The sequence below is a fragment of the Filicampus tigris genome, chromosome 3 (genome assembly GCF_054856515.1).
Source record: "Filicampus tigris isolate MCC_2025a chromosome 3, RoL_Ftig_1.0, whole genome shotgun sequence".
NCBI lineage: Eukaryota > Metazoa > Chordata > Actinopteri > Syngnathiformes > Syngnathidae > Filicampus > Filicampus tigris.
Window position 1 is genome coordinate 9,498,496 of NC_141219.1, and position 13,989 is coordinate 9,512,484.

Genomic DNA, 13,989 nt, shown 5'->3' on the forward strand with positions numbered 1-13,989 from the left:
AGGACGGAAGTCGATTCGAACGTCTATGCGCTATTATTGGAAATGACCTTATTTAAGAATCAGTGCCCTCCAGGCTTATCACTAGGTGGCATCTTTGATTATCTTGGGGCCCAAGAATATTGCCTTTATTTGTGTCGTTTGCCTCAATACAATTTGTCTGACCTCTGTGATCACAATGAACAAATTATCAGTCAATATTGTGTTATAGCTAGAGAGAAAGAAAGACTGATAGATGCGCTGTGCTCAAAGTTTGTACTTCCTAACAAGCACAAATAGAATTACACATAAAAAAATAAATAGCCCGTGGGTTCGGTTTAGTGCAAAGCCCTTGAGTGCTTTAGATAATACTGAGGCACAGGTGTTGGAAAATGCATGGAATTCAGAATTGTGTCAGAAGGCGCTGACTTTTGCTTACGGCGCTGCGCAAATGCTGCAGATGTCCACACAGATGGACAACATAAAGACAAAGAAAATCATTAGGTTTCATCCTGATACAAAGTTGTGAGGACACACTGTGGGTTGATCTGATGAATTCCGTAGACACAGTTGAATGAATGTTAGCCAAGAGCAACACTATTGTTCAAAGATGGACACTCCTACTGAACAGCACTCACATATTCTCTCATGGCCCTCCCACTCAGCACCACAGAGGTTATAGAAGAGGAGAGAAGGTTGTTTAAAAGAGTATTCTTGTTTTTTTGTCTGTTGGCTATTGCTAATGAGATAGTGTTTGGCTAATTAATTGGATGCACTCTATCAGTACTGATATCCCAGGCGCACACCAACAACCTACAGCCTTCACAATGGCCGGAAGAACGGGTGGGAAGGGAGTAAACGTGATTGAGTGCGGGGGATCTAGTGTCCATAGGGCTTGTTTATTTTTCCATGCTGTTAAGAATGCCCAGATGTTGCTATTTGGGAATGAATGGAACTCTTTTTGGTGGCAGATTGCTGTCTCCAGCTGCTGTTCAAATATCCACAAGGTAGAAGATTGTCATCTTTAAATCTGCCCTAGGTTTTATTTGTGACTATTTCATCTGCTACAACAAAACAATGCAGTACATACTGGTATGTACCACCAATACATGAAGGCATAAAGTTAGGCCTGTGATAATAAATATATCATAACCTCTGCCTCTAGTCACAGATGTACTGTACTTCACACTGGGCTCAAAAATACTGCAAAACAAGTCATGTGGCTTCATGCAGCTTTGCAGCAAATTTCCAAATAAGACCTGTGATCTACAGAAAAGGCTATGTCAGGCTGGTTAAATATGATAGCGAACATAACATAGCAACGCACTAACTGCATCCTCTGGAGAATACTAGTCCAGTTGATGGATCCTTTCTAGTGTTTCCTTTGAGGCCAGGATACAGCTTCTTGTGAGAAGAGATGAAGAGCAAGCGGAACTAACATGGAGAAAAACTTGAGAATGGAAGTGAGGGGCGATCAGAGAGATATATAAGAGCAGCGAGAAAGTCGGAAGGGGAGCTGCAGGAAAAGGCAAAGTGAGTTGATAAAAACAAACAAACACAAAGCCTATTATCAACCGTATGACATTTACATGTTTGTCAATTCCGAACAATAAAATCAGCTTTTTATAGTAATTGGTATGCACAGAATATCATTTCCTGATACTTTATGGTAAAAGTTAAATGCATTGTGCATAATGGAAATGAACCTAAATATCATACACACTACAAAAGGAACAGGAAAACAATATAAAGCATCTTCAAACATAAGATAATTTATTTACATCTGTGGGAAGCATCATCTGGAAAATGTACAGGACTGCTACTTTAATACCTTTGTCTGAAAAGCTTATTAACATATCAATAAGTGGTAACATCAAATCTCAATGAATCTTACATACAGTATTGACATAGGCTACAGTACATATGTGGTTGATCTATTGTCTAGAAAAAAAGACTGTATCTATAACTCCTGGTATCGATTGTTTGCAAGCACTATCACATTTATTGATGTGTTTTGTATTTCTATATTAAAGGGTAACAATGCTTACAATTGTTATGGTACTTGAACTTCTCCAGGTCAAATCCCCATCCTCAATTTTGGAAAGAAACGTTGGGCTTTGTTGGATCAGACACTAACAACTGGCTTTGGAATGTGCAGAGTGTCATGTCAAATTTGCAGAAACACAGCAAAGATGGCGTTCCAGTAGACTAAACCTTTGCTGCTCATTATACACTGTGAAGAAAATAATTGAATTTGCAGTTGAAGGTGATGGTACTGCACGCTGTTTTCTAATCCATTATTTATATTATTTTAACAGAATTTTACTTTTACGTCAGAACTCATATGACATGTACTGTATGCAAGGACGGGTTCTATCATAATCACAATTCATTACAGTCTTTATTCTGCACTCTCGCACTTCCTAATTCCTAGCAGAATGTTGGCCTTTTAAATTATCCCAGCAAGTCTGTAGTAAAGAAAGAATGTGTGCATAAGACATATGCTTTTTTTTTTTAGTTTGTTTTTATCTCCATCATTTCAGATAGCGGTTTGTTGCCTGACTTGTAAGTCATCTCACTCCCGGAAGAGAAATAGTTCAACAAAGAGCCAAGTTACTGCTACTGTATGTTTTTTCGGGCAACAATATAGTCTCTACGTTGCATTCCCTAGCAGTTATTCAGGACTGAGACACAGTTTGCTACTGTTTTGGCTTGGAAAAAGATGCAAAAGGAGCACAACATGAAGATGTGCTGTCTTTCCTGGAGGGATCAGTAAAGGGGCTGATGATAATTAAACTATAAGCCTTATAGTAGAAGTCCAATGTAAACGGCATCTTCCACCCCACTGTTTGTTCAACCAACACCTCAGCATTCATTTTCAGTCTGTACATTGCTATATTACCAACAACTGAAATCCTGGGGAGGATTAATTACCCCAAAGAGTTGTCATCATTTCGCGTTAATATTTTGGCACATTCTTTCAAGTTATCTGCATGATTTGAAAAATGTAGATTTTCGTAGAATTAGCCATGGGGCTTTATGTAGGAAAAAGGTCAGGATATTCTTGAACCTGGTTGCCTTGTTTTTCCTAGTTCTTCCCAGGCAGGCAACTTACGGATGCTTACATGTTTCACATCTATTGAACTCTCTGCATCGGTGGAACTGGTCTTGCTTAATCATATAGAATGTGAATATGTGTTGAGTCCCTGTGACAAAGCCATAGAAACCAAATGTATTCTCTCTCAACTTGCACTGCATTAAATTCAGTCAATGACCTTGTCTTTTAATTTCGAATATACTGTACGTAATTAAAGTATGATTACAGCCATGACAGTGGATAGGACACAGATGAAAAATCCTGTGTAACTGACCAGACCTTGGGTCAACAATGTCATCTCCAAATATCACAAAACATGCAAATGCAAATGCCACAGCCAGAAAAAAATGCAATTGTCTCGCATTGAACAGACAACATAGTGCTGACATTTTATATTAGACAGTTTTATACATTTAATACAAATATGTGGCTTGAATCTGGAATGGCTGTGTTCATTGTATTCCTAAGATTTAAATCTACTTTTCTTACAAGCGTTCACCAAAATGTAGACATGCAAATGAGATGAGGGTCGTAAAGTGTGCATTGGAAGCTTCATGGCCAAGGTTTCCATGGCTGAGCAGTTACCAAGCACAATGCCAAGCCTTTGATGGAGAAGTGGAAAGCCTTGTGCCTTTGTAATATGAAATGGAAAAATGTGTGCTCTGGAGTGGCAAATCACTTTTCTCTTCCTGGAAACATTATGGCAGCATCTGTTTGGTAAAGGCCAGGAGATTTATTTATTTATTTTCTGTAGTTAGCCAATTACCCTTCAGTGACAAATCTTTGTGGACAAACCTAGATTTTAAAGTTGATGGAAACAGATTGGTTGGGGAAGGCCATTTTCTGTGTTTCAAGTGTTGTACAACAACTGGGAGCCATGTCTCGTTTAACATTTCATTGCATCGTTTCGCTCAGGGGTGGGGGGCATCATTTTGCAAAAGGTACAACACTAAGTGGAGAGTGGGGTAAACAAAGCCATGGAGAATACAAGACCTGCATCATCTCTTGGCCCGTGTCTCATTACCCTGTCTTGTTTGTGCAGGTATTGTAAAACATTGACAGAAATAAGAGTCAGGAATGAGCAAACCAGCCAAATTTAAGGACTGCAGAGTGAAGCAGTAAACAATATACCGGTACTGTGTTGATCATCACCTTGAGCCTGGAGGAATTTGGAAATAAAACAGGACCTTGTCCATCCCCTGAGATCGCTGTAATTGCAATTTGGAGGCAGGTCTCCTCTCTCGTGATTATTGTAATTTCTGAGCATGGTCTGCACACATATACATTTGTTCCTAATTACCTGAGGGAAAGGACAGAACTGTAATGCCTATTAAAAGCCCACTTAATGAAATTGCAATAAGGTATCTTTGAAAATTAAGGGCTGTAATGCTGGTAAATTGGATGTGGGGAAGAGATGTGGTGGACTTTTTGCGTGTGATTATCCATTTATGTTCTACCACTGTTCCTGTTCAGTGTCACGGGTGAGCTGGAAACTTTGGGAGTGAGGCAGTGCCTAGACTGGTTGCCAGTCAACCACAGGGGATCTGCAGACAAACAACAATTCTCACTCACATGCATATTCATGAGCTACTTAGTCTCTAATTAACCTACATTGAGCACACGTGTTACCACATGCAGGCTGAAAGGCAACCTACAGTATATACTACCTCAACCCATTAATTTAATATCATTGTACTACTTACAGAAAATGTACAGTATATTCCATTTGTCTGATGTAGCTAAGCATCAGCTCACTGCTCATTTCAAGGTAATTGTGTTGTGTAGTTCCCGTAAGACAGCAATTGTGTCAGAATTTGCAAGTTGGTCAGGCATTAAATTAGCTGTCATGGAAGAGGTTTGCGTGAATTGGCTGCCTACAAGCCTCAGCGGGAAGGAGTGGAAGATGAGTTACGAAAGTAATGAATATATATAAATAATACAATCAATTGGATGGATGGGGTTCCTGGTTTGTTTTAAAACATATGAATTTTGTTTATGAACACAAATCCATGGCTGATGATATAAGATGGTACACTGTGTTGAATTGTGGTTGGTAAGTTTGAATGAGGGCAGAGTGACTCAAACAGCAAATGTCTGCCTGCCTTTCACCTCTGGACATAGTTGGTCGATACTTTGCTTTCTTTGTTAGTGTCTATTCATCACTCAAGACCAGCAATGAGAGCTTCAGAGAGACAAATCTGCATACATTCCAGGCACTTGGATACTAGCGAAAGTAATCTGCTTCACTTGCTTGTGTATTGTGTCAATCTGTCTTGTGTTCTTTCTGGTTTCAGACAACCTACTATACAGGGGAGGGGTGCAATTGAGAGGTTTGTGACAGTTACCAAATGACTGTCAATTTCAAGATGACCTGGTGTAGTTTTTTTTTTTTTTTAATTAATTTACTTTAATGGGCCCTAATTCTAATACAGTTGGTCCAAATGAATGTTGAGTGTGAATCGTTGTTTGTCTATTTGTGACCTGCGGCTGGCTGGAGAGCAGTTGCGAAATCAGCTGTGATAGTCTCCAGCACACCCGCAACCGTTGTGAGGGTAAACGGCATAGAGAATGGATGGATCTTCAAATGGTGTTTCAAAATGTTTTTTCTCACATGCGCCGCTGTCACAGATTGTATACTCTTGTTGTGTGATCATGTGAACATAATGAGTCAATCAAACGTTTGTTTACCAGAATAGATTGGGGCATGACTTTCGCCAAAGTTCTAAAAGCAGACTCAGAAAAAAAGAGTATTTCATAATGAATGGACGGATTATTATTTTTACAATCTTCCAGAAACCAGCTCAAACATGTTGTTTCTCATGTGTTGCTGCGAGACCGTGGCTTCAATTTAAGCAGTACTTCAAACCAACAGCCTTTGAACAAAATCAAATGAACCCCGGTGGCCTGAACTTTCAAGGTGACCAAACTGAGAGCTTAGGCTGCGCGACATTTTTATTATTTCTTTTAAATCAATCGGTATTCAGATCTACTTTGCTCATACGTACACCCTCATCACCCCCCCCAAAAAAACATATTCCCCCCCTAACCATATTGTTTTGGGTGGCACCAGTAGCATTTTCACTTCTGTGTGACTTTTTGTTGTTTCCACTTATTCCTATTGTAAGGTTGGCAGATTTTGTTTTTTTCTCATATTTGCATTTATCCTTTTATCCTACCTAGTTTGGCAGATATCTTACAGTTCTCCAAATGATAAGCAACATCTCAAGCTGTTTGTTGGTCAAAAACGTTCATTCAAAGTACTTCCAACACAGCATCATCACAATTATTATTAGCTGAACATACTGTAAATATGCTACCTTAATGTACTTCTTGACATACTCAGACCACTCTACTTGTGTCACACTACTGCCGCTGCCGGGCTAAGGCAAGCACATCAGAGCAGGCAGCACAGTAAGTAAAGCCTTCAAACCGGCATACCCAATAGACCACATTTTACCGTATTCGAATCAGTAATGACTCATTCCAATTAAGGACCAATTTATTTTCCTTTGCTTGTAGAGAGATGCCAGTTCACTTCCTGAACTCTACAAAGATGTCCTTGAGCATTGATGCTGTCTCAAATGACCAAAAGACAAATTCTAAAAGATAATAAAACAATTTAAATGGTACCTTTGTACTGCATTTCAAACAAACCACATATGTTTGCTGGGCGACCAAGAGAAAAAAAAAAACAATTGAGCAAGGGGAGAAATAGGTGAGAAGATGGCGGAATGACAGAAAATTGCTAATACATAATTTCAAGTAAATGAAGTGTAAAAGGTTTAGGGATAGGGTAAAAAAAACAAACAGTAACTATTTAAACAAATCAAGAATCAGAACAAATAGATACAAGATCAAATGTGCGAAGGGACTCTATTGCCGTTTCAATATGTGTGAGAATTTGGAGAAAAAAAAAACACTTTTTTGCTGAATATGATGTGAGTTCAACAATTGTACTTTTCTACTATATGTCTGTGATTGTATTAATTCAACATCGCTGCTGTGGAAACAGTGTCACTCTAAATGGGAGCAAGCCGCAAGTATGTTCGATGGCATTCATGTTTACTATGTCATTAAACAATGAGACTGGTGAGCCATAAACTGAGAGCTGGTTAAAAATGAGTGACACTAAGACCAAGTGAAAAAGTGGCGGTTACCACCGACAGTGGGACATGCGGCAAGTGAGTAGAAATGAGTGATTAAAAGCCATCACATGAATACATTTTATAGCACAGGAAATAAAGGTAATACCTAAATGTAAACATGAACTTCATTTGACATTTGATTGACTTCTTGTGTGCAACAATGCAGAAAAGATGATAACATGTCACAAGAGCAATTTAGTTTAATCTAAACACAAATTGTAGCCCAGACTAGCTGTTAAAATGAACTTCTTTGCATGAAAAACAGGCTCTCTTTATCGGGTTAACACTTTACCATGATTGATTTGGAAAGGGCACCACAGTGATAGCTTCATCTGCAAGGTAGTATTTTTTTTTCCTTCTGTGTTCATATTGATGTGTGTGGTGGTGCTCACGTTTAATGTCAGGACGTGTGAAACTAATTTGTTGTTTGTGAAGATGGCAGCAATTAATCTTTCAAATGACCTGGCTAGATTAAATGCGAAAAAGAGAGCATGCTAGGAAAATAAATGCCAACATTAGGGAAGAAATTACAAGATGACCTTACTGAACAATGATTTATAGATCCCTGAGTCAGGCAATTACAGCAGGTGATACCTTTGAAATCTCAAACCAAGAAAATCAAATGTGCTGTGATACAAGCTATGCACTTGTCGAGGTCGTTTAACGTGTTACTTGCAAGGTTCCTCTGCAATCATTTCTTTTCCAAAGAGGCAGAGTTCATTGGGGGTGGTACAAATAAGGGAAACATCTGCTGAAACATAAATATTAAGCAACAACACGAAACAAGCTCAAGGACACCGGAGGTAAAAACTTGTTAATTGACCTGCATTTTAGTCACAACATCAAAAAATAATCTTGGAAGGAAAGATTGCAACTCATTCTAATGAATTCATTTATTTCTTCTTCCTTATCCCTGTTCAGTATCAGGGGCGAGCTGGCGTCTCTCCCAGCTGACTTTGAGCGAGATGTGGCGCACACCCGAGACTTCTCGGCAGTCAATCACAGGGAAGATTGTAACTATCTTGCTATTTTAAATCCTGTTTGGAGGAAACAATCAATCACAGTAATCTCAAGGATTATGTGCTTCCGTTGTGTCTCTGAGGGCCCAATATGAGAATATTTTTATTATGCTGCCTTGCGTAAATGCCAGCATTGAGGACTCATAAATCCTTACATCTGTGCCTACAATCAGAACTGTCCCTTGCCAGTCCTGTTGCACTGACTCTTTCCAGTATGCACTCTCACTGCTAAACATGGAAAATGAGGATGAAAGTGGCCTCCATTCCTTCCATTTGGAACACTCCTACTCACCATGAGCCAAAACTCATGAAATTACATGGCATGTGAACATGGGTTTTAATTACCAAGAAGACTATAATTGAGCAGGGATTGTTTAAGCAATCTAGTTTACAGCATTTTAGTTTCCTGTTAATGAGACTGGCAATGCAGATCCTGTGACCATATAACCCATATTTATCCAACACAGCTGCCCCCCAAGCCCCCACCCCCCAAATAAAGCAAACCTTGTGAACCTCTTTTAAATAAATATCCATGATTTCGTTGGCAATAAGCCACATGAAAATGATGTACTTTGAAGTGAATTTGCAGGCGTAGCTGTGTCATAAAAGGTCATTAATACAATAAAGCATACTGTTTATACAAACACAACATAAACATTTGAGAGCGACAAGTTTGAACAAAATATATATTTGTCATTCTGTTATGCCTGAGATCATTATAATCATTTCTACAATTTCTTAGTCTTACATTCATGTTTGGTTTAAAAAAATCCTGAGTCCTGAATACATGAAACAAATGCTGATTGAATATAAACCCAGCAGTGTTCTGAGATCTGCAGAATTAAGTCAATTCAGTGGAGCCCAGATTTCAAACTAAACATGGTGAAGCTTCATTTAGCTGTCATACTGCACACATATGGAATAGTCTGCCAACAGAAGTGAAGTCAACCCCGAGTGTCAATGCTTTTAAATCCAGGTTAAAAATGTAGCTTTTTCCCATGCCTTTGATTAAGGTCCTCTAAACGATTTTACATCATTTTTTATTTTTGATATTTTAGAAACCTACTTTTATTTCTTGATTTTACTTATAAATGTTTTGAAAGTTTTCTGTTAATGTGTTTAAATTGTGTCAATGTACGTTCTGGTAAGTTTTGTAAACTACATTTGTTTTCTCTGCTTTGCTTCTGAATGTCCTTAACTGTTGTGTTGCTCATAGATGTTGTGTCTTTGCTTGTGTGGAGCACATTTAGTTGTCTTGTGTATGAAATATTATATATAAATAAAACTGCCTTGCCTTAATAAACATGAGACCTGTTGCAAGAATATGTATTTTTCCAAACTCCAGAGAAAAAAAATGACATTCATCTCTCTCTTGTTTATGTCTTTGATACATGACATTTATTCTCCTGATCAAATATACAGTAGATCCATATACCAGCAGCTGTTCAAACTGTGTTCTGTACAATAACGACAATGGGGGCTGACACATTTTTAAAAATGGTTGGACTGAGTGAGCATGGCTGGAAGTGGATTTTAGTCCGGCCCACTAATCGGCCCTCATGCGTTTGACGTGGTCGCGAGGCGGCCAAATTTCATCTCAGCCTACTCAGTGAAAGGCTTCTTTATAGGCTTTTTTCTACTCCCGCGTCGGAGTGAGCCACAACTGCCGCATTGATTCACGTGACCGATGCATTGTGCTGTTGGCGACAAGTCTGCAACACATGCCACGCACCCATCAGGAATTGTTGCTGCTCTGATCAGTCCATTATGTCACATGTTGTGATGACATACAGTTTCCCACACGGAGAGGAGAGAGAGGATGCAGCACGCAGCTCGTTGCTGCTGCAAAGCATACTAGTTTGGCAATACAATTAAATGTATAGTCAAGTCATCTCGGTCCCTTTATGGTTGTAGCAGGCACGATATCCATTGTTGTCGCTGTCTTTTTGAAGCGACGCCCCCCGACTTGGAACTCCATCCATCCATCCATCCATTATCTGTACCGCGTCTCCTCACAAGGGTCGCGGGGCGTGCTGGAGCCTATCCCAGCTGTCTTTGGGCAGTAGGCGGGGGACACCCTGAACTGGTTGCCAGCCAATCGCAGGGCACACAGAGACAAACATCCGCACTCACAATCACACCTAGGGGAAATTTAGAGTATCCAATCAACTTACCATGCATGTTTTTGGAATGTGGGAGGAAACCGGAGTGCCCGGAGAAAACCCACGCAGGCACGGGGAGAACATGCAAACTCCACACAGGGAGGCCGGAGCCGGGATCGAACCCACGACCTCTGAACTGTGAGGCGGACGTGCTAACCAGTCGACCACCGTGCCGCCGACTTGGAACTCAACTGTTTCAAAACAACTTGTGTCTCGGAGTATATTAAGCTGTGCGCAGCACTCATGTATGACGCGGGCACATCAAGGTGGAGTTCATGCACTTCTTCTGGCGTCTTTCCTACTTCCAGAAATACGCCGTAGCAAACGACTTCTGGCCGTCTGTTGGACCCCAATAATTATACAACAAAACCAACCCCGGGGCTCGCAATGGGAGTAAGCACACGCAGTTGGTTAAGTAGTAAAGTACTAGTGGCGCATTTTGAAGCGTGTCCACAGCGGGTTCGAATAGTAAATTAGCCGGCTAATTTTTTTTTTGCATGAGCTACACAGTTACATGAGATTTACTAAATATATGAAATACAGGACCTTGTTTTGACTGTTATACAGTATGATGTTAATAACAATAATCTTTTCTGCTTCAGTAGCCGACACAGCAAGTATCGCATGTAAATTGGAAACGTCCTTCTGTCCAAACCCATTCCTACTGCAATCCGCTCAATCACTCGATGTTTGATGAGAAGCTTTGTCTGCGCCCCTCTCAATGTCAAAAAATCAGCAGGCACTCTGACTCACTGATTGGGTCAAAGACCTCTGCCGCTGTGAGAGGGTAACCGTGTTGTGGCGAGGACACACTCTGCTATCACCCTGAGAGACATACAGATGAGTATTTCTAGAAACATAAATCGGAAAACAACAGCGACAGTCACAATAAACAAAGGTATAAATCAATAGATACAAGTCCCCAAGACAGGGATGTTTAGTAAGTAGTCAGATAAAAGGTGTCATTGTTGGCTTTGTCTTAAGTTTGTTATTTTTATCCAACGTTCAATCCTGTGACACATTAAGAAATGTGATTTTAGATGCACTCACAAAGGAATGATTATGAAAGGAAAGCCTTGTATGGGCCATGAGTAGAATCAGCCAGCGGCCCTATTATCATTTCATTTTCCTCTTCTATAAATGGCATGCATTTGAATTATTTTAATTATGGATCCTTGCTACAATTACCTCAAATTAAATTACTTTGCAAACCTCAGAAGAATACATAGCTAACGAAGAATGGGATCATACTGCCAGGGATTTAACCTCAACTTCTCTTTAACACATTGTGCTATTGCCCCCACGACCTAAATCCAACTCCATATGGGACTGAAATATTGAAAATGCCTAAAAGCCCATTTTGTATCCATTCTAGAACCCAATCAGCCTTCAAACTCCTCCAAATCCCTTCTTCCCTGAGTCCTACTCTATTCATTGGGCTGTAGAGATTACAGAGAACAACTATGCCTGGCAGGCATGCCACACTTAAATAATCTCTGGGTGAAATCCCAGTGTTAATGGGGTTTCTGGATCATGGCACTGCTTTGTGTTGTGTCGCTCAACGGCATACTGGGCACATAAGCCAGGCATGCTCCAGGAGGCAGGATGTACAAAGCAAGGGTTGATAGGGATAAAAGGACAAAAAGTATGAGTGGTATTTGCAGAAGTAGATGGGGAAATCAAGAGAAGAAAATAAAGAAAGAAAAGAACAACAATGCTGCCAAGGAGGGGAGCAAAACAAGAGGCAGAGGGTGGAGAGGATAGAGAGGCGTTGTGGAGGCGAGAAAGTCCCCAGAGTGGGCAACAAGAAGCTTGCCAAGGTCTAAATGACATTACTCTGGATGTTATATACTTCATGGCCTAAAGTGTGTCCTGTGTGCCAAGAGATGCATAAAATTGTTACCGCTATTCTTACCCTTCACTTCAGATGACCCATAAACACATCCAACTGACACTTGATACCATTGCATCAAACCAGCGAGTGAATTAATTACTGGATTTAATTGCAGTGCAATAATCACTTTCATCTACTGGACCTGGTACAGTGAGAAGAGCAGCAGACTTTATGCCAAAAGATTACTGTACTGTCTTTTTGAACTCATGCACACATATATAGCAGGTTGGGCCCTGTGTTTGCACATTTGTATTCCTTTGTTTTTTTAAATAGACTGCTGCATGAACACACCCTTAACTCAAAACACATAAATCTCAAATTATCTCTACCTCAAATTGTGCTCCATCTGGTGTGCGCGCCTTAGCCACTCGGGGTGAATAGAATACAGAGACATTGAGACATATGCAAAGAGTTTCACAACTCACTCAGCTGCAGTAGTGTTAGTCATATTTTTGCAGAGAATAAAGAATATATGCATGTGTATTATATTGTCTGTCTTCATGTGTTGCTGCACAATGTGTTAAAGTATCCTTTGCTCAAATAATTCTAACTACCGCAACAACGATGCTAATTGGTTCCTTCACCAACTACATAGAGAAATTTCAGGAAAAATGACACAATTTTGATAACAAAATTAATTTATGACGATACGACTACTAAGTCAGAGCATGCTATAACAATTTCAAGTGACCATCCAAATATGCCACTGATGATCTGTGAGTAGTAAATAGATTAAATTGGGTGCTTTGGAAGCATTATAATTTTTCATACACTTGGTCTACACACAAGAGTCCAATATTCCATAACCACAAAGGTGACAATCACACCTGATGCCAAATGGCAATGCTATTTTGTTATGTTTAAAAGCTGAACTGGGATAATGGTGAGTCAGACAATTGCATCCGTTGGGATACATGACTGCATTTACACAAACATTTTTTTAGATAATAAGAAATTCCTGCATACTTATGACTATTTGGCTATTGTGAACAGTGGGTCAAACAGTATTTGGATACAATGTGTCAGGGGCAGATTGTCCTTAGAGGGACACGGCAGTAATTAAGTGTACATAGGGTAACATGAGGTTATGTGTAAGGCCTTTGACACTACTAATTACATTCATTTAAAGCCTTGGCCTCTTAGCTAAAGTACAATTCATTACAATCACAAGCAGTGTGAATATCCATAACAATGTACTTCAACTTGGTGTAAACAACAAAGGGTTTGGAGTGTTTGCTTATAGTAGCAAGCTAGTAGTGGGATGTGGGAAAGATGTGTAGCAGTTAATTAGCACAAAAGGGCATACGGACGGGCTTGTCTACCCTTTCATCTTACCCTTACCCACCCCTTTCATATCATATGCCAACACAACAAGGAATGACAGATTACGCTTTGAGCATCATCTTTGCCAGTGGGATTGCCAATACGCACGAGTGTAAGACAAGATCTTTAGTTACTGACCGGCAGACTTCTGACATACCAACTGACGGACTTAACTGACAGACTGACCAATTGACGATAGAAATTCAGTCCGTCACGAAAAATGACAGAGTGACAAATGACGGACGGGTACCCAGGCCAACGACGGATGATATATATATATATATATATATATATATATATATATATATATATATATATATATATATATATATATATATATATATATATATATATATATATGGGGTGGTAATTT

The 13,989-nt window shown here is 39.7% G+C and overlaps 1 protein-coding gene across 4 annotated transcripts in view; it reads right to left on the reverse strand.

Annotated features, from left to right (window-relative positions):
* Window positions 1-13,989, reverse strand: part of pcdh9 (protocadherin 9) — a 170,329-nt gene that overhangs the window by 5,644 nt on the left and 150,696 nt on the right. The gene's annotated exons all lie outside the window — the stretch shown is intronic.